Raw genomic sequence first — 22136 nt, 5'->3', positions numbered from 1 at the left:
ATTAAAGTGTGTTTCTGCAGCAGAAGAACACATTTTAGGTCTAATGATGAGACACCTAACCAAGCAGAGAATGATGGTGAATACTCACACTTGGACAAATGTGAAAATGAAGGTGACCATGAAGAAGTGGCAGATAGTGAAAGACTTTCAAACACGTCAACCCAGGCAAAAGGTCTGGAACAGTGTGCCAGCGGAGGTGGTTCAAGCGCCTACATTGAACACCTTCAAGAGTAAATTGGATGCTTATCTTGCTGGGATCCTATGACCCCAGCTGACTTCCTGCCCTTTGGGCAGGGGGCTGGACTCGATGATCTCTCGAGGTCCCTTCCAGCCCTGATGTCTATGAAATCTATGAAAAGATGGCAGTTATTGTTCAGACTTGGATGAAAATGAAAATATTGTAGCTGCAGGTTTTGGTTTAACCAAAACTCAAGCTGACTGAAAAAAAACCAGTACCTGCTTGACAGAAAAATTGATCTGATGACCCAGCCAGTTGGTTGCACTTTACCAACATTAGAAGCATTTTGGTAGAGCCTGGGTCTGACCAAAACGCTCAGTATGATTTTACTCAAACCGCATCAGGTAATTACAAATGAAAGGCATTTGAGCATTGGTAATTGGTAGGGGATGCACGCGGGTACACATGCACCCCCTGAGATTGGCAGTGCACCCCCTGAGACATGTGCAGCTGAAACTGCCGGTGGCACCTGCAGGTGGTTGCTGCTCACCAGTTCCCTGCCCCGCCCCCAGCTGCTGACACTGCCAGTGGCGTCTGTGGGTGTTTGCTGACTGCTGGTGGGCACTCAACCCCTCCCCGCCCCCTCCCCCTCGCTGACAACACCATGGCTATCTTTGAGAGCTCCCCGCTTGCCACCACCATACCCCCCCCCACCACCACAGCCACCTCTTGGGCCCTCCTCAGTCTCTCTGTGCCTTGCCATCTCTCTGGGCCTTGCAGTAGCAGTAGCCCACATATCATTTCTGAGCTTTGCAGTAGCCTCTGGAGGGTTCACTTGCAATATGTTTACCAGGCACCCTCAGTGGCTTCGTCCTGTCCCTTTTCAGTTCCATGCCTCGTGGCTCAATTACAAGGAAACAGGAAAAAATATCAATTTCTCACTACCTGAGATTTGCTTTCCTGATGAGCTCCTTCTGCTACCAGATGCTGAGCCAGGCTCCCTCTAGCCCAGAGCCAGGCTTTCATTCCTCCTGACTCTTCCTCCTGCTCATCATCACACTCACCTCCCCTTGCAACAGTGCCCAGATACCACTAATTCTCTATCCACAGGTCTACTGTTTGCAACCTATGGTTTGTCCCTGCACCTAACTATGGAGCTTAAAATTCTGCAGTTCTGCATTTTAGAACTAGGTACAGGGGATTTCTATGATCCCATGTTAGGCTTGATTACATGATAGGCCTCCAAATGGACTGCACTTCAAAGTTATTTAATTAGCTGACTGTCCCTTACTCTCAGTAACAATCAATGTGACCCCTGTTACAAATATGAACTAGCCCAGGATTTCCTGAGAACCCTGGAAACATGTGAAATTTTGTCTTTAACACTAGGTTTCTCAAAAACTCTGGAATTTGTATTAATTTGAGTTATTTTAATAATTATTGTTTTCAATTTGAAAAAGGCTCATTTTAAAAAAAATATTATTTGTACATCTGAAACCAAAAGTGCCATTTTAGTTGGGGAAATTCTAGTACCAAGAAATGTGATAACCTGCCCCCTCCATATTATTGAATGGCAGGGGAGTATTGCCTAGATGGCACGTGGGTTCTTGATGGAGAAGAGTGTCAGTTTGGAAAAAGGCTAAGGATCATAATGCCATATGTATAAACACCATGGTATACAGGGTGGGTGGGGGGCAGAAATAAAAGCTACAGCATTGTGTGTCCATTACAGTTTTCTGTTTCACAGGATCATCTGCAGTTTCAGTGTCAGCCTTTGGAACCTATGGGGAACCTATACAATCATACACCCTAGAAAGGAGAAACTACATGCAACTTCAATAGAAAATAATGCTTGTAACAGGATAAATTCAATAATCAGAAGTTGTATTAAAGTAGAATCAAAGCATAAAGCTATAAGCATTGCATCTTCTAAAGGTGCGGACAGTGGTGATTTTAAGTGTAAACAGTTTCTCCATCTTCACTAGTTAGCAGGCATAGGCTAACTGATATCTACGTTAAAGAATGAGCACAAATCATACAACAGTGCAATCTATTTTCTTGCTATTTTCAGAATTGTTACTATCATTTATATTTGTTACAGAAGATGGAACAATTGTTCTGAAACAATCAAGATCAATAAATATTTGGCACTTACGTAGCACTTCTTCACCCAGAGGTGATCTTGCATTTTATGTAGGTTGAGTGTCAATTATGATGTCCATTTTCTGGATGAAGCAGCAATAGCGCAGAAAAAATAAGTGACTAGCTTAACATTGCACAGGAAGTTTGTGATAAGGTTGAGAATGTAAATATGGTTTTCCAGATATAGATTTTAAATGATTCAATAAAACTCCTTAAAGCTATTTTTCCTAAATTTTTTTAGTACAATGTAAGTACAGAAAATATTTTTTTTTAGTTTTTATACCAGTTTTGGGAGGAAAGGGAGTTCAAGTTCTATTGATTATATGCCAGGATTCATTATAATTTATGAGCAGATAAACATATGTGTTTCTCTGTCTTTGATCTAGCTGAGATTTTGATTTTTAGAAAGTAATTAAGAAACAGTTTTTTGGGCAGAAAAGAAGTAGAATTGAATCCCTAAATAAGAGATGCATCTTATTACAATTCACTTGAACACTCAAGAACACAAAAAGGGTACCAACGCCTGGTCTGTAATGGGGATAGGTGGCATTATGTTTGTAAAAAATATTATGTGTAAAAAACAAAGTATAGAATCATGGATTCATGTGCTTAATGTATAGAAGATAACTGAGCTGCTATAATTAAAGATAACAATTTTAAAGTATGTTTTAATGATTGGTTTACTTCTCCTTGTGTTTCAGTAACAAAAGAATACCTGTATTGTTTTAACTGAATTAACAGCACCAAATATATAGTGCTAACACACATTTTCCCTTAGAAGGCAGATGAGCCTTTAACAAAAGTAAAGCTATTTAAGGGGTTTGTTACACAGTAAGTTTAGGTAGCTTCTGGAGCTCTTAACCCCTGGATTACGTGCACTCATTCAAGTGACTAATTTTGCTCTTCTTCCATTAAGGCATGACCGCTCCCTACAGTTACTCTGCCCAAGTTGAAGTCCTCCAGCATCCCAAGATACAGTAGCCCCTCCAGAGTTAAGGAGAGCAGGGACACTGGGGCACAGTGGATCTAGGCACAGTGCCTTGCTCCCTGGGGATGTCAGGCAGAGCAAGCAACACAGCCTCAGAACACCTGGCAGCCATGGTGCTTCCTGCTGCCATTTGGACCAGCTCACTGCTCCCACTGGCAGCAATGCAAGGGGGCAGAGCAAGCTCGGGAGAAAAAAAGGATCAGACCCCTCAGAGCTCAGGTGGTGCCCAGCCAGCCAGCTGCTTGCCCCCCTTCACTGCTGTTGGTTAGGCTACCAGCTGGCCAGGCACTGCCTGAGCTCTGAGGAGCCTGATCCTTTTTTTCCTCTGGAGCTTGTCCCCCCGTGCTGCTGGTGGCTGGGCTGCTGGCCAGCCAAGCGCCATCTGAGCTTTGAGGGGACTTATCCTTTTTATAACTCAGATGGCACCTGGCAGCCCAGATGCGGGTAGCACGGAGGGGGTGGTCTCTGGAGAAAAAAAAGAAGCAGGTCCCTTGGAGTTCAAGTGGCAAGCTGGTCCAGGCAGTGGTGGGAGGCTGCTGGGCACTCCAGGGCTATGGCACTCATTCTGTCTGGCAGGAGCAGCAAGCCAGTCCTGCCCAAAACTCTTAGTCCAGTGCCTGCTCACCAAGCTTCTAGCGGCAAGTCACAGCTGTGCAGGTGAAGGATGGTTAGGGATGGCTTTTAGCCTTAAGGTGCAACTGCTCCACTAAGCCAAACTACACTAAGCTAATTAACGTTTGTTCATCTTACAATGTAAGGTGTAACAAGGCCCTAATAGTGCTCTCTGTGCTTAGGTATACTTCCAGATACAATCCTTTAGGACAGAACCTGAAGAATTTCAGTTGCACTGGCTAAGTGAATGCATTTCCCACTCCTATTTTCATCTTCCTAATCATACGGCACAGTAGCCTCAAGATGGCAATGTTTCTCCCTCTACAGTGACCTAGATTGAAACCTACGATATATAACCAAACTCATTTTGAAGGCAACAAAGTGAATTTCTTCAGTTTAGATACAAAAGTGCACCAGGCAGTAAAAATCTTCCCAACTCCCTTTGACATGCATACTTAACTGCCACTGGAAAGTAATAAATCTTGCAGGCTTGTAGTGAGGGAAAAGTGCAATAGTTTCTTGAACAATTTACTGCTTCTCTATCTTGTTAAAACTGCAAATTCAAATCTGTTCTGTAGTTGGTAAGAGATCTTTATCTGCCTTCTCTATTTAAAGTTTTTCACTGAGAAATTGATTGTATTCAATATGTAAGGAAAAACTAAAAAGCATTTGCAAAGGTAATTTTGAAGATGCTACCTGTCAATTAAAAGTTCTATTTGAGTTAACACAAAGGCACAGAATCTACTGCTTAGGGCTAAATATGAAAGATCTATTTCAAACAAAAGGATCCTGATCATTATGAAAACATATTTCAGTAATGGGCTTTGAATAAACACAGTTACACACGCACACACACACTCACTGTACATATTAATGAAAAATTAAATTCTTACCAGCATCTGTGTTCCCTCACCTGCAATATTGTGCTATTTTCTGAAGATCCTTCTAGCAAGGGAGCTCGATTTTCTCATACTGTGTCTTGTCTGCTTCTGAGCAAGAAGGCAAGCACCAGAAGTTCTTTGAGCTTTACAGTTCCTCAAGAGTACAACAATTTAAAATGTGGTTGAACAAATGCCATCTCATTACAAAACTTTAAGCAAATAATAGTAAAGGTTAACAAACTCATACCAAAGATTTACATTTAGCTGTGAAAGGTAACATGACAAACATGCAGCCTCTACAGAGGCTTCTTCTTTCACCTTTGGCCTTTTGTTCTCTGAGCAGAACATCAAACTGAGATTGAACTGTATGCACTGTTGAACTGCCACACTTGTTAGCTGTGTCGTAACTAAGGCCTATGATAGATGTTAATATTATAGCGTGATTGAGATCTGAGGGATTTTATGCCGCATTCCATTTTTGCAATGAAGCATAAAATTCCTCAGGTCCCAATCATGCGACAGTTAGAGCTAAACCAGGACCCTGGAGCTGCCCCCTGCTCAATCCAATCAGGCATGAAGCAGCCCAAGTCTAGGATACATGTCACAAATTCAATTCAAGGCATGATACAAACCAGCCACAAAGATGTTAAATGTGGAACATCTTTGTGGCTGGTTTGCCAATTTATCATGCCATAAGTAGGCTGACCATGCAGCATATTGCAGTTGACTGTGCAATAAATGCAATGTCTAACAGGGCCTTAAAGCTGATTTATATTACCAGCAAGGTTGAAGAACTCATTCTGTCTGCAGGCATTTTCACTAATGCTTTAAGGTGAGATCTTTATGAAAATATCCTAATCTTTCAACTGACATAAAGAATTGTAAAGGCTTCTGGGTAGAGGAAGGAAGGAATATATTGGATCTGTGGAAAAACTTTCTTGTTTTAAATCTTTTGTGACTTAGACATAAGAATGAGACAAGACTGAGGAATTTAGGAAGAAAAGTTATATAGAAGATTCTAATGCTGCATCAGGAACTTTCTGGCCTCTGGCTGAAAGGAGCCATCTTGCTACAGAGGCTTGTTCCCTCAACTGGAACTGGTCCCCCATGTAAGAGAGTAGAACACATTTATCACTCAAGAAAATTTCAAGGTTTAATACTTAGATGAAATATTTAGAGGGTATCAGACCTCGAGGTAGGCCAAGGAAGCACTGGGAAGACAATATAAAAACTCATCTAGAAAGGACAGGCAAAGATGCAACAAGATGGAAGGAGGCTGCAAGAAAGGAGGAGATGGAAGACTTTAGTTAAGGTAGTTATAGGTCCTGAAGGCCTGTGAGACCAGAGAGAGACTTAGATACAGGGTTTTCATTATGGGGGAGCTCAGGGAGTGGGGGGGGCGGAGCCCCTTCATAAGAGACAAAAGCCCCCCCCCGTAAGATTTTAAAATCATAACCTGAGGGGGGGGGGTCTCCAATTATATTAGGGCATCATGATGGGCAACCCAATATTTTTTGCAGACCCCACCAAGAGTCAAAGTGTAATTCGAACCTTGCTTAGATAAAACATGGAGAGTTCATTCCCACAGTCCTTTTTCAGTCATGGCTTGCAGTAATATCATTATGAGCGAGTCCCGGGGAAAAGGCAAGAATGGGATCCTGAAGGGTCAAGGAGAACCCCCGGGAGCCGGCACACCCCAGGGGAAACACAGAGGAGGGGAGAATAAACAAAAACTCCTCACCAGCAGCAGGAATGACGGCGAGACTGAAAGTGGCGGCGGGACACACACAGCTCATCAGCCGCGTCTTTTAAAAGTTCAGCCAGCTGATGAGAAGGGGGAGGAGCCTTGGCACGGTGAAATAAGAAGAATGGCTGGTGAGGCGAGAGGGGATTGAGGAGGAGCACGGGCTAAGAGTCGCCAGGACCCCTCTCAGAGGAGGGGACGGTCAAACTTACCTTGCACTGGATAGGAGGCTCCCCTGAAGACCTTCAAGAGAGGGACGCTGTTACTGTACCTTGGGGAAAAGAGATATCCATGCTGCATATCAAATTAAGGCCCCAGGAGGAGGCTCTGGAGACTCAGCAAACAAGCAAGGTACCCCGATGGTATATACCCGAAGAAAAGAGGGATCCGTGGGATGCAAGGCACCGGACCAAGAGGGACCCTTAAAGGCATTGGCTCGGTCCTAAGGATTTTCCCATGACGGAGAAAAAAGGGTCACGGCAGCAGTTGATGCGGCTGGGAATAATCAACGACCCCTCAGAGAAAATTAATGGTCCATGCCGAGGTTCGGTTGTATTTTGTTTGATACTAGAAAAAAAAGGGAAGAAGGTGGCACAGAGGGGATGGCTGGTGGTGGGACCACCTGATAGGGAAGCATGCTGATACTAAGCTGCCCGTGAATAACAATCAGAGGAATACTATAGTCATAGATAACTTTTGTTGTCAGATTCAGTTGTTTATTCGCTGATGTTGTTGCTTTGAGGAAGAGAACAAGACGTAGGATAACCGAAAGCCACAAGCTTCCGGTGTTAGGAAGGCCCCTGTTAGATAGGGGACTTGGACAGGCACGTAGGCTCCTTACGGGTATTTTGGGGACCAAGGGAGACTGAAGATAAAATCCTGTATAGGGAGGGTAAGCCGCAAAGAACGTCGGCACTCCGTCGTGGCTGGGTTCAGCGCGAGGTACAGGGGGGTTGGAGCCTCGCGGAAGATCACCGCCCTGAGGCCTTGGATAAGCATGCCACGGTGATAAGGCCCCTCCACTGAAGTAATCATCAAAGTTGTGGCAGGTGGGACTGGGGTGAAGACCACCCAGTGGGAAGACACCAACACCTTGAGACCGTAGGGACGGCTCGAAGGACCACCCTACGGATCCGTAGCCGAATGGTGCAGGACCGAATGATCAAGGCCCAACGGGTGCAGAGTGCATGGCTAAGGCAATAATATTTAAGCTACTTAAAAAAAATCCTTTTTAGATTTTTTTCAGTAGCAATAGAAACTGTTCAGAAGGCATGTTTACAAAAATTTAGCCCTCCTCCCCCAACATACAGTCCACCCTTCATACGATGACATAGTGCAATCAACTGCATGCTTTCAGATATGGGGCAAAACAGCCTGTTTCAGTTAAAACCTTGGCTTTAATACGAAACAGTTCATACCATAGATGTAAGAAAATCTCTCATTCCACGGATGCTCACAATCCTGTGCTAAACCACTAATCTGCTCCTTGGTGGTGGGCATGAGGTGGAGTAATTTTCCCCTCTAGCAGCTGATCCAGAGGAAGGAGGATATAGGACCTGCTACCATCACCACACAAAGCTAAAGGACCAGAACCCTGCAAGTCAGGAACAGGCATCTATCCCATAGTCCGAGCTTCCTGCATCTCTAGCAATTGAGTCTTTTGTTTTAAAACAGATCAGAGAGTCACAACAGGACTTGGGTTAGAACTCTTATCATATGTATCTTTTAGTCCTCTCCTCCCCTTCACATGCACCAGATTTGTGCATCGCTTTTTCAGCCTCAGCTGGTATCTTTGCACAGTTTACAAGACTGTCCCTTTCTTCTGTACCTCTTGCTTGAAGGTAGAAAGCTAAATTGCCTTGCCTTCAGTAATGGACACAGTGGTGTCCCCAGTAACACCACAGTGCCTCAGTGATCTAAGGACCCTATTTATGAAGCAAGAAGGTAAATCTCAATGAAAGTTAGATGGAAAAAACCCTATATAGCAGCTGGGTATCAGACTTGGAAGATAGAGGCTTAAGGCAGGGTTTATTTATATCCTATATATAGTTAAAGAATGTGGGTCATTTTTTGGGTTTCCCATATAAGTCCCTTTCTTCTGTCAGTGAACCTTCTCCACTCCTTTGGAAATCTTCCTTTTAGGTTATTTTGATGACTCACTGTGAACTGCCTGTATTAGTGGTCTAGCCAAGAGGCAGCTAGAACATTTCTTTTATAAGCGACAGACAACAACATCCATTCAAGTTCAGCTTTGCAACTGTCATTACGTTTTTACCTTTTAACTGAAGCCATAGCCACCAATTTCCAGCTGTCTGCCCTTGTTTTTCAGATTTCCCTCGTGGAACATGCACATCCAGGGAAACCTCTGAATCTGACCACCTACTGCTTGTCTCTAACAATGCTTATGACTTTTCTTGACCCAATGTAGCACTGCTTCCCTCCTTCAGCAACTGTCTCCCATGGTTTGGCACATTTTGAGATACTAGGCAGGTTTCAGAAGCTTGGGCAAAGGTATTAGCCCACTCTCTTGTCATAATCTTACAATTTCCAGTATACAGTTATATTTTGGGCCCTATCCAATAATTTACTGGACTGAAGACAAGGTTTTAACAGTATGCTTTTAATAAACAATTGTGTCCCATATGAGGGAAGTTCTTATAAATCTCAGTTAAGTATACTTGAAAGAGAGCAAGAATACACTGAAAGAAGAGCACTTGAGCCTACCATTAGCAACATGAAGCCTGCATAAAAATTTAAACTAAAATATTTTCCTGGATCAAGAGAGGACAGAAACTTCTATAGCAATAATTTTCCAGCAATTGTAGTTCATTAATAGTCAAGCGTCTCCTTTTCAGAACCATTTATATTATAGTAACACCTAGTACTCTCAACCAGCTCAGGGTGTCATTTCATTCCTGCCCCAGGAACATCCCTGTTCTACAGTGTTCACAATTTGAAAGAGACTTTGTAGATGGATGAGAGGAAAAAAGCTGACAGATGACCTATCACAGGCCATGATATATAGCTGCACAGTGCACAGGCATTTTTACTACTCCATAAATACTCTTATCCATAATACATTTCTTGTACGACCCTACAAAAACTATTTTAATGTACAGTAGAACTCACCCATCTTCCTGCCATTAGACATCATGAAAGAACTGACCAATTATTTAGAGCACCTTGTTTGAAGGGCATCCCAAACTTGAAACATCTTAAAAGAGTCTGATTTACAAGAATGGGTGCTCTCCTTTTTTGAAGATCTGGTTCTTTTAAGTGGACAGGTGATGAGCATTGAAGAACTCTAAAACCACTACCCAATTTTAAAATCCAAGGCCAACATTTTTAGCAATATGCATTTACTTATGCAATATGCAACAAGTACCCAGTTTCTGAAACTGGGTGATTCCAAGCTATGCAGTATCCTAGATCTTATTTACATTAAAAGATACAATAAAAAGATTCTCAAAAGTAACTATAACACGGTTCCGATATTGAGTGCTATAAAATGTATTACAATTCAATAACTGGTTCTAGCTTTTGCAATAACCGCCCCCTGTAGGCGCTAGTCTATGGAAGCTCATGTCTCTGAACAAGTTAATCCATGAAGTGCCCTGCCTTCTACCTGAACTTCAGACTCCGCCTCCCTTTGTCCAACTAGCAAAAGATTTAAAAAACAAAACAACTCCCCTCCACCCCAAAAATTTTAAAGGGAATTAAATCCAAATTGACTTTTAAACCTGAAACAATATCCATTCCTTAAAAAGGCTACTACTAGACAATAAAGAAATATCAGAGTAAGATACAATTATGCAGGCCAGCTTTCTCTACTGAGTGTATTGACTCCTCTTTGTAGAGCATTTCTGAGATGTGTCTTGCTGTAGGATTAAGAACAAATTTTAAGCACTTCTTTGGTGCAAGTCACTCAGTAGCAAACATATTTTCATGGTTAACACAGAAGCCATTTTGGTTTTTAGTGAGAAAGATGTTAGGTTGTTAAAGGAGTGTGGTATAAGTTTATAACAAAACAATAAAAAGCACAATTTAAATACTTAATGTTTCAAATAGTTCTGTACATGCTCCACTATAAGCAGATAAATAGTTTCAAAAAGCTAATCTAACTTCATTTGGGTAAAGTGGGTCCAGTTTAAGAGCTTAAATTTTCATTTTTTCCCTGCATATAGTTCTATAAAATTCAAACAAGCGACCTTACTAGTAGTCATATTTAAAAACAGCATTTATCATTTAGGTCATTACTCATTTTAATGTAAAACTGTACTGTTGGACAAATTAGTGTTACAAAACCTCAGCGGAATTGAAAAAACAGATTTAAAGTGCCTTGCTTTAAATTATTCCAGCCTGACGAACACCCTTAATATGAAAGTCCAAGAGTTCTGAGATCTCAGTTTTGTGCACTCCTCACTAGATCAGTCTGGGTCCCATTTCATAAAGGATCATTTAATGCTTATTTAAGGTCTGGGATAAATTAGGAGTAAGGAACATCATGTCTAGCAGGAATGTAGCTGTGGAGGCCCAGTCTTCCCATGTCTTCAACTGAGCACACACATGAAAAGCATGTTTAAGTTGGACATGATGTTTTTACTATTACTGGCAGAATGCCAAAAGCAACCCACTATCCTTATTATATACAACCTGCAAGGGTAAGAAAGGGAGTATCAGGTCTATAATTAATGAACTGGCATCAGACTTGACCTTTCCCCTTCAGTCAGTTTTCACCCACTTAGGAAGTGCAAGACTCATTATGGTGTGATATCGTTTATGACCAGGAATTGCCCTTCATTAAGCAGTAGTACCCTACCTCCCACCCCTTCAACAGTACCATTACTGGTTGTGCCTCCTGAAGCAGTGGCAGCCTGTCCGTTTAGGAGACACATTTCAAGTTTAGCTTTATGTATTTCACTAATTGTATAATTTCAGTATTCAGCCCTATTTCTCTTCAACATTCACAGCTGCACTGAAAACATGTTCTGCATGAGTGCTGCAAGGCAGGCAATTTAAAAAAACAACTCCTTCCAGGCACAAAGGCAGCCATGTTCTTCCCATATTGCCAATGTTTTGCCATCATCGAGTATTTGTTGCTAGCTGTGGTCAAAAGCAAACCTGTAGAAGTAGCATTTTGCTGTCTGTGATGGTGGCAATATTCCAACCTGGAGCAAAATGAAGGCATCAGGCATACTTAACTGCTGTGTATGTAGTGCTAATGAGAACTAATATTCAGACACATGCAGCACCTGAAAATGTACACATGATATATACAATCTTAATTATATTGGTACAGCAGACAAGTGATTCTTGAGTGCATGATGCTCAAGAGAGCATTGGGATTTTCCACACAATACCAGACTCCTGGACTGGCCAACAGTCAATTTTTATTTCCTATGTTCCTTAATTGATGCCACTCTCTACCATCTGGTCTCCCTAAGCGTATCATTAGCTATTCCCTCTATGTGATCTCTATTTTTTGCTAGGAGTAGAAATTTTCTTCTTCCAGTTTCTCTTGGCAATTATAAGGCTGGCATGAAATAGCCATACTATACCCTGAAGAAAATCACTGTCATGGCTGCACTGCTTTACCCCTGTTGGTTCCTCAGACAGTAGGTAAATGAGATTTTTTCCTTCATGCAGATTAAAATCTAAGCCTCTAGCCTCATTTGAAAAATGCAGGAAAAACTGGAAGGAAAACTCCATTCCTTACTTTCAGTTAATGCTTATAAACATTTGGACAGCAGGACCTTTCTCTCAAGCAAAACAACCCCATGTAGAAATGTCTGTATCCCAGTGTAAAGGGCAATACTGCAATAAGTACCCATTTGCCTGAGATAGATTGCCCATCTTGCAAATCTCTTCTGTTTCACACTGCAACAAACCCTCCATGTTTGTGTTTGATGAAAAATTTTGGCCCCATGAATATATATTTTATACCATGGGAAACAATTCCAGCTGGAGAGACTGAAAGAGATCCAAAACAGCATATGTCCCAATGCCTACATCGTTCACTGGGGATGTGGAAAAGCTGGGTATGTGTTGTTGGTCTGAATCAGGCATGATTTGAATCCAGGGGTCCCCACAGCCACCAGTCAGCCATCTATTCCAGAAAATAAACCTTTCTCTTCCTCACCAACCAGGAGTTCCATTGTGGAAACAAGTTTAATGAAAATGTCCTCAAATTCAGCTCACCAAACTGGTATCATCCAGTGAAAATCATTTTGCCTGAAAATGTTTAACTGTTTCTTCCTGGGATGCATAGTCTTTTTCACCACCCTGCTAGTGTTCTTTCTATATAGTCACATTCACGCCCAATGATACTCCTGCTAATACTCTTCCCCAGTGGGTGCCATTTTGCTGAGGGAATGGGAATGAGAAGAAGCCCTCAGATCCCTTTTATTACACCTTCCAGCAACTCTCCTCATCCCAAACATATCACATTGACTCAGGACTACAAGGCCATAGATGTTAGTCTTGGATTGACAGGTTTGGCCAGTTCATTTCTCAGAAGTAACAGGTAGAGACAGTCAAAAATAAACACCTATTTGCATAAATACTTCTGCTTTCATTTTAAAATGTTAAAAATGTACTCATTCTGCATTTTCAATGGCTTTTCATTTAAAATTTTGAATAAAAAGAATTTTACAAAAAAAAATACTGGTCCATTTCAATAAAACCTTTAAGCAATAAAGTTGTTGTGCAGTGTTTCTTTTTGAAAAAGCATTTTCCTTGAGAAGAAGGTTGTGGCAGAAGGCCAATAGCAGATTGCCTGTTGTAAAAGGACTCTGGGTAGTGGGTCGGATGGACTCGGACCCACCTGAGAGAGCTCTGATGTGGGAGTTCCTTAATGTGCTTTCATGTTCTATGTTCATTGGTATGACCAGTCTTATGTGTCGTGTAATCTCTCTTTAGGTGTGAAAGGTGACCCTTCCAAATGAAACACGCTCATACCCATAAGCTCTGTAAAGCCATGTGTCCAATCTTTTAAAGGGGGGGAAGTGTGGCAGAAGGCCACCTCTGTTTCTCCCCATAAACTCTGCTCTGTGACAATTTTGTTAGGATGGATCCAGCAGAGGATACACACCTTACCCCATCTCTTTAAGTAACCTGAGCTGGATACATTCCTGAGGGAGGGGGAAACCTGTTCTCTCTGCCTATGTGACTGGCATCACATACCTGGGTGAGGGGCTTGGTCCCTGGGGAGCTAGGAACTGCCAGTCTGCCCAGCAACTAGTGATGCATTTCAAATTGGTTGGTTGACAGCCAACAGGTGCTGGCCTCTGTTGGACCAAGCAAATGAGGTCACAAAGGCTATAAAAGTTAAGGACTGCCCAGGAGGAGGGGGCAGCAACCATGAGGAAGGCTCAGAGATAGAGAAGAGCTGAACCATCTAAATTTGCTCTCTCTCTAAAAACTTATGATCAAGGAACTGCCTGCCTCCAGAGGGAATCTCCACCTGCCTCTGGATGATACTTGTGAGTAAGACACCAAACATCTAACTAGATATATAGCTTGCAGTAACTCGGATGCATGATCAAAGACTACCCAGTCATGGGAGTTTGCTGTATGGGATTTCTCTAATATTGCTCTACCCTGCACCCTATTCCAACCCTACCACTTGTAACTAATAAAGTTCTCCTTTGTACCTAGTGTGGGAGACTTATTGGGAGTGGGTCTACATAATGCCTTGGGATCCCCTTGGTTCGGCTGACTAAGGGAGACCACTACTTGTGCTTCTGACTGAGGGAAGCATCCCAAGTGCTTGAAGTGAACAAAGTAACCTCAAGAGCTACTAGGTCTGTGTTTCCCAGGGTGCACAGAGCCAGAATCAAGCCCAGCCCTGGGTGGTGGCAGTAGAACCCCCAGGCTAGTGGGTGTGCTCCAGAAAGGGGGTCAGCCAGATGTGAGGCGCTCCCAGTGAGGCACTTGGAGCCTGGAAGATGGTCAGGCGCAGTGAGGTGCATGGCTCAATGCAGGAGCATCCCCTATTGGCCCGCCACAAAGGTGCAAAAACCATTCAGTAGATAGATGTTCTAGGTTATCAAAAACAGGTTAGAAAGACACCTGTCAGTTATAGTCAAAATGATCCCATCTCAGATGAAGGGGATGGACTAGAATGTGGCTGTCCAACTGATGGCTTGCAAACATGTGGCCCACAATCATCCTCTAGGTTCCCACCCAGTCTCTTGCTCCAGGTGTAGTAGCAGGAGCCAAGATCTTGGGGCTCTTCCTTCCTCCCCTATCTTCTGCTGCCTGACTCAGCCCTAGCGGGTAGGACAGCTCAGTTCAGGTTGCCAGATGAACTGGCAGCCTGGACAGTCTATGCAATAGGGGTGTGTGAAGCGAGCCCTATTCAATTTGGCTGAATCTGAAGATTTGATACTGATTCAGAGAATCAGCAATTCGGACATAGACACAGCTTTGAAAGTTTTTTCTACACACCTCAAGATACTAGTGTGGCTTGTGAATGCTGCAATACTGGGGTGGATGAAGCATCCCACAGGAGCACGGGGGAGCCCTCCACATGCTCTGCAGTGAACCCAGAAGTGGACCAGAGCTACTTCTGGGTCCACCAGGGAGCATGCAAGGGGGGCCCCCCTATGCTCCCTCAGCTCAGCAATCTGCCATGGAGAGACCCTGTGTGCCCCCCTCAGACCCGGGAGGTACCAGTTGCTGAGCCAGAATGGAGGGGGTGGGGGGCTGGCATGCTCTTCAGCAGACCCAGAAATGGACCAAAAGTGCTCTTGGTTCACTTCCAGGTCTGCTGCCGAGCACACTGGGGAGCCCCCCAGCTTCTGATATGTGTCCTGTGAGACACTCCATGCGCCCCAGCACCGCAGTATTCATGATCCACCTGGTACAAGGTATGTAGAAAAAACATTTAAAGCTGTGTCTATGTCCGAATCTCCAAATCTTTCCAAACCTCTTCAAATTGATTCAGAGGGTTCCGATATGATTCAGAGAGATTAAAGGGTCCTCTGATTTGATTTAGATTTGGAGATTCAGCCACCAAATCAGGCTGAATCTCCACCAAATTGAATCAGGGACCAAAGCTTCACACAGCCCCACTATGCAATATAATGCTGCAGGTCAGACATGGTGCAGCAGGGTTGGGGAACACCCACCTGTGTGTGCATGGGGTGAGGGGTGGCAGAGTGACCACTCTTGTGCATGTAGGACAAGATGCCTGGGGAGCTGTGACCCCTGTTAGTGCAGCTTCCAAGGTGTGTGGCCCTCATGGGTTTACCTCATGAGGCACTGGGCTCCTGGGCACTGAGAATTTGGACAGCCCTGGGTTAGAAGACCTCTTGAGGTCCCATTTCCCCCTACATTTCTGAAAGTCCATGATCTCTCCTAGAGGAAGGGTTCAACCTCATCCCCCATTGACAGTAGCCAAAGCCATAACACAAAAGGTTTTTTAATCCTTTCAAAAACTCTGTTTGCCTTTGGCATTAATGCTTTGGCTACAATTCGTGTTACTGCATTTTTATTATGCAAATTATCTCATTCAATCTTTGAATCTTACCATGTTTTTGGTCTCAGGGACATCCTGCAACATCCAGTCTGTACATACTAAAATTATTTCTCTCTCTCAGTTTTGAATTTTTTGCCTTTCTATTTCAAAGAATGTCCTTTTATGCTAATGTTGTGAGATGAGGAAAAGAACAATACAATGGTCATTCATCCATCTGACTTTTTTTGTTGTCCTCCTGGCCATGTGGCACTTCTCTTCCAAACAGATCAGAAACTGACCAACCCCCAATGCCCAACCCACTACTCCTTCCTTCCACTCTGATTTTCAGATCTATTCACAAATTCATGTTTGTTAACTGCAGCACACTTTCCCAAAAACCTGTTTTTTGGGTGACCTACAACCCCTTTTTCTCATCCATCTGGGTCATGGATCATCTTTTGAACAGTCCTTCTTTGAGACTTGTCATATTTAGATGCTGGCTTAGCAACTTTTCATTGGTGCCTTTGAGATCAGTCGCAACAATGCTATGTGGATACACTTTCCTTTTAACCAAATGGCACCTAAAAATATTGAAGTACCGCAATAAAGATTCTTGTATTTCCATCAAATCAGATTCTCTGCCAAAGATGACTCACATAACAGTTGCGAAAACTTAGTTTTTGTCAGTCAACTGAGCAGATGGGATTTTGAAATAGCCATTCTGTACTTTTCAGGCTCTGCTCCAGCTGCAATTATAGGCGCTGCTGGGATTCAGAAGCCACAGGAGGGAGGTGCTGGGCACCTGCTGTTTTCTCTCTTCTTCATTATCAAACTATGGCTGCTGGAGCATGAGACTAGCAGCTTTTAAGGGAGGCTTGGAAGTTATTCTTAGCTCACAGTTTAACCATTATCAACAAGAACAGGAAGAGTATGTCATTTTGTGCAAATGGATGTCCTTTTGAAACATGCTAAAAAAAGCATTCAGTAATTTCTAAACACAAGTCAATATTGTGCCTCAATTTCTGTTTTCTAATAAGGATGAGAGTAGAGAGAAGAAAATAACTTTATTTAGCTATTCTGATCATTTATTCCAGGTGTAGGCAATCAGCCCTTCACTCTCATGCATTTTAATTGGACTGATTAGCTTGGCAAATCAGATTTGTTTGTTTTTTTCGATTTAAAAAACCCACAAAAAGCTTTAGAGAAGTATTATCTTAAAACTCCTTTTGCTCAATTACCTGTGCCAGAATTACCTCCTCACTCCTCCCACATAGCTCTTTCAATAGCCTGAAAAAATCCTGAGTACCATTAAGATAGCTATGAGAAATGTCGGCACCCAGAACTAGCACTGGTTGGGGGGGGAAAATCTCCCAATTTTTTCAGAAGTATTTATTAACTTTTTCCAGACTTTCAAAAACTATCAGATTTTGATAAAATAATCTCTCCCTCTCCAGTTAGTTCTATAGTTAGCTGAAAAGCATTTGGCAGGGGTAGGCACAAAATACAAAAATAAAATAAAATTTGCAATGAAAAATTTCACTAAAAACACAAAATCCTGAAAATATTGTGAGCTTCACTCATAATACTACCTCCTTTTTTGCTATTGTCATTTCTCTACATACAATATGGCCTTAACATGACCCCCTACCCATGTCCTTTAGCTCTTGCACTGTGTGAATAGCAGAGTTTTTTTTATGTGACCCTGGTAAATTGTGCAATTTACTATTGATATTGCACCTAGGAGCCCTAGCAGGGACGCCACTATGCTGGACACTGTATACACATTGTAAGAGAATCCCTGCCATGAACAGTTTATGACCTATTATTTAACTATGCTTCCTGCAGAGGTCAACAAGGAATGGGCCTGTACTGAGAGGGTCTAAAATGAACACAGATTTTCAGGAATTGAGTGTGTCACTTAACATTTCCTTGTACTATAAAGAAAATCATATACTGGAATATGAGTCACCCGGTGCCAGAGGTCAACTTGGCCATCTCAAAGTGCTCTTGAAGTACTGGCCCTATGGTCAGTGAGTATGGATGAACACAGGAACCTGGTATGTTCTTACAACCAAGGAACTGTTCCCCATGCTCCTCTGGAAATGTTAAATTTCTTGTTCTCACCTTTTAGCTGCGGATTCCTATTGACTTTTTTTTATCTACTGGGATCTGAACATAGAGCTCACATAAGAAAAAAGAAAAAAAACCTTCCCTTCATACTCCTGTCAAAGCAATGGCTGCCTTTTTAAATTGATTTCATTGAACAATCAAGCAGGTAAGCAGACCAGACGGCTAGCCTTGAATGGTGGCTGCAACATCAGTCGCCCTTTAAACATAATGGTAAAACAGCTACACTTGAAAGCCTGGACTGTTTCATTCCCTAGAGCTAAAAACGCAGACTTCAGTGTGTTCTAAAATTCTCTGTGTAAGAAGTATTCAGCTTCCTCCATCCTTAAGAGCAGTCATTAGAAATCTCCCAGGAACAGGGGCCACCTGCTCCCCTTTTCTATCATTAACAATTTATGATGATGTGTCACCTTTTATCCTCAAAGCGCTTTACAAACACTAAATCTCCAAAGATCCCTGTGAGGTGGTTAATAGGGACAGAGACAACATAAACCCCATTTGTTGATGAAAATATTTTACTTATTCTTAGAAGTTCTGAAGATATTTTCCTCCATTTTTGTAGTTTAGTTTATCTTGTGCACTTGACAGCATTTTGGATGCATGTTTCTCTGCCTAATCCATCAGTATTTCCTGTTCCCTGACAGCTTCACATAGCAACAGTACAGAGAACAGTATTCATACCAAATAAAAATATGGAATAGATTTTCCAATGCTTCCAGTCAATTACACCAATGCAAGGTGTGTGGGGAATATTACCAAACCTGAATGGTAAAAATTCACACCCAGTTTATAAGGGTGCAGACAGGAATGCAAGATTTAAAGCAATAGAAAGTCAGGGCCAAAGACTGCAAACGCTGCTGTAAGCTAAGAGGAGGATTTGAGGCAGGTGCATTGCTCAAAACAGCTTTGACATCCATTTTCAAGTCAAGTGTGCCCCTTTGTGTATTAGACCTATTTTAAAGCTAGAAACATAAAAGCAAGGAAAACAGACTTGCCTATCATCACACATCCAGCCTGTGGAGATGTACAGAGTAGAACCAGAGAGTTGTAGGTTCTCACCAATCCAAAGTTCATTTCTTTGAGGAAGCAAGGCCAGCCAAACAATGGAAAGCAATTAATCATATTGATTAACCCTCATCCGAATAATAAAAAACGGACAATTCCTTTAAAGCAGAGGAAAAGTGAAGAGGAGACGGATACAATTCAAAAGGTCTCTAAAGAACGAGTTTTACAGGTAAATGAAAGCAATAAACCTTAAGGTTAATCTCATTAAACTGTCTGTAGGGAAGAAAAGCCATCACCCCATCTCAATGCAAATTTTTTTTTAGAGATGATAATGATTCAGAGTCTGTTTTAGGACCAATTAAGTTTAAACTGCTCAATCCAATTTCCTAATATCAAACTGTTAAATCATGTCAGGTGAGGGACAAACTCTGCCATGCTGCCCAGCTTTAGGCAGTTATGCTCCCCAGTAACATTGCAAGGTAATACATACAAGCACATTCTTTTGAAGTGAGAAATTGGAAAGGTGTACCTAAATGGGTATCTGTAGAGTAGGCTTAAGCATTGCATATTCAGAGCCTAGCAAAAGTAAGAGAGAATTAGTCTCATCATTAGGAGGCACTACATAAAGTGCAGCTGGTTTCTCCAGGAAATTCTGAAATTACAGTGCCACATCCACCATCACGTTATGAGGCAATAAGCCCAATCTATGAGATAAGAAACCCATTTTTACCATCCCTTGATAGGTTTGAAAATACATTTTTTCTACTTAAGTCAGAACCCTCTCCCCAAGGCACTTCTTCAATATATATCAGCTCAAGCATATTATGAAAAATTCTTACAATCCAATGAGTTGCAGAAAACTCAGGAAAATTCACAATGGGCTCTATTAAAAAATAAAACAAAGCACCACCTCCCTACTAGTGCATTGAAGATACCCTTAATGACAAGTATTATGTAACACCTTCAGTACGTTATAAGATCTAACAGGAGGAACAAAACTGAGGAGAAAGCCTGCTGTTTTTTGTGGACATCTACAAAGTTATTAGTAGTGCTTATGCTCTGACAGAATTAAAAGCTGTCCACCCAATCCATGCCATTAACACATAACCCAACAGAACAGTCACTGGCATTAGGAAAGAAAAGTTTCACAAAAAACAAAACAAACAAACACACACCCATGAAAATGTTTCAATTAATGTTTGTGTTTGATGGACATAAAAGGGCCAGAGAAGTGCCAAAATCCTGAAACCCTTTACCAGTAACTTTAAAGTAATAGGTCTGTTTAGGCCAGAAAACATTGATGTTTAGACATCAGAAATTTAAATGTCACTTTATACTGAAAGCTTACCTGAATGTGTCTTTTCAAATCCCTTGCATTTTTATTGAAGACAGGCGCAATCTTGTGGAAATTTAGTCATAATCTGCTGAAGCCAAATGCTCTGTAAATCCTTCCAGTTCTTAAAGATAAATAAATGATTTACACTAATCACCCTAACTTAAATAGCAAAGAAAAAAGCAGCAGTCTTTTCAACTAGAAACCAATAATATTTTACTCCAAATACTGTTGGAGAAATTCAGCCTATCTTCAAGGCTAAAAGAGGCAAGGATTTTTTTCCGTGATCTCTTTTATTGGATCAGCTGCATAGTTGGGATAAAGTTAGACAAGCTTTTGAATGCAAAGCATTCTAAGATTTGGCACTGATATTCTAGAAAATAATTAGTGGATTTGGAATTTCTTGGTCACAGAACAGAACGAGAGTTCAACAAAGAAATACTACATTTGTAAAGTCTGTTTATTTTTCAAGAGATTGCCCAGAACAGCCGATACTCAGATTGGGCATGTTCTTTTGCAGATGGATTTTTTGAAAAAGAAGTACAATGTAGAGTGCTGCAAGTCATTCCAAATATCTCCTGCTGCTGGTTCCTTTGATGCAACTAAAGGTGGTTCTGGTTGTTAAAACTTTCAAAAGTACTTTAGAGAACATCCACCTCCAGCACAGAGCGACAAAAACGATTAAAGACTGAGAAGCAAGATTTAGGAGAAAAGCTGAAAGAGCTAGATTATTTAGTCTAGAGACGAGAAGACTGAGGAGGGGGAGAAGTGGGGGAGGGAGGAGGATTTGATAACACTCTTTCAATACAAGTGGTTACAGAGAGGATGGAGATTGGCTTTTATCCATGCCAGTAAGGAACAAGACTAGGAACAATGGCCTTGAGCAGGGGGCTGGAATAGACAACCTTGTGAGGTCCCTTCCAGTCCTACTTTCCTATGATCAGCTGACAGTACTGCTTCATGAGTGCCTGCAGTCAAGTTAGTCCCAGGGAGTGATAAACCAACCTGATGAATCAAGCACTGGGCTAGGGACAGTCATTCAAAAAGCCTGAGCCTGAATTGATTCAATCTTTGCAGGTTAGTCTAACCTGGCTAGGCTGAATGAGTTTGTAATTGCACAGACATCCCAGAAATACAGGCGCATGCCTGCAGTGTCTCAGGCTAGAAGCTAGGAAATGCTAGAGCATCCCTCACTTCCCTTCCACAGTGCTGAGCTGAGGGAGGCATGACCAGGCCCCAGCAGGGTGCTCTGATTAGGGAGGGGTCCCTCTGGCCACCTTAATAATATTGCATTTATCAGCTCTGTTATCAGCATTTATCACACCATCAGAAAACAAAGCCTCTCTCATTTGTTCAAGTTCTTCTTAAACAACTTGTTCCAAAGAAGACGTTACCAGCTGACCTGTTGATTAGCTCCAAAAAGCCCTAACTGGACACAGTCCTGTCTCCCACAGCACTGACTGTAGCCAGCATGTGGCATGCTAGCTAATGCTGAGAGGTGTCTGTGTAAGGCAGATGGGAGGGGGAAATTCCTGCTTAACAGGGAGTGGGGAGGAGAGTGGGGTGGGGGGCAGGGGAAAGCCAGGCAAATGCCTGCAATCTCTGCTGAGCTTCATCCAGGGAGCAGAAGAGAGGGACCAGCTCTGCTGTGGAGCAGAGGGCCCCA

The 22136-nt window shown here is 42.3% G+C and overlaps 1 protein-coding gene across 3 annotated transcripts in view; it reads right to left on the bottom strand.

Annotated features, from left to right (window-relative positions):
- The window catches only part of TUB (tubby bipartite transcription factor), a 307786-nt gene that overhangs the window by 196969 nt on the left and 88681 nt on the right, over positions 1 to 22136 (bottom strand). The gene's annotated exons all lie outside the window — the stretch shown is intronic.

The sequence above is a fragment of the Crocodylus porosus genome, unplaced genomic scaffold (genome assembly GCF_001723895.1).
Source record: "Crocodylus porosus isolate Cpor-Errol unplaced genomic scaffold, CroPor_comp1, whole genome shotgun sequence".
In the NCBI taxonomy this organism is placed as follows: Eukaryota; Metazoa; Chordata; order Crocodylia; family Crocodylidae; genus Crocodylus; species Crocodylus porosus.
This window is presented reverse-complemented; position numbering and strand designations above follow the sequence as displayed.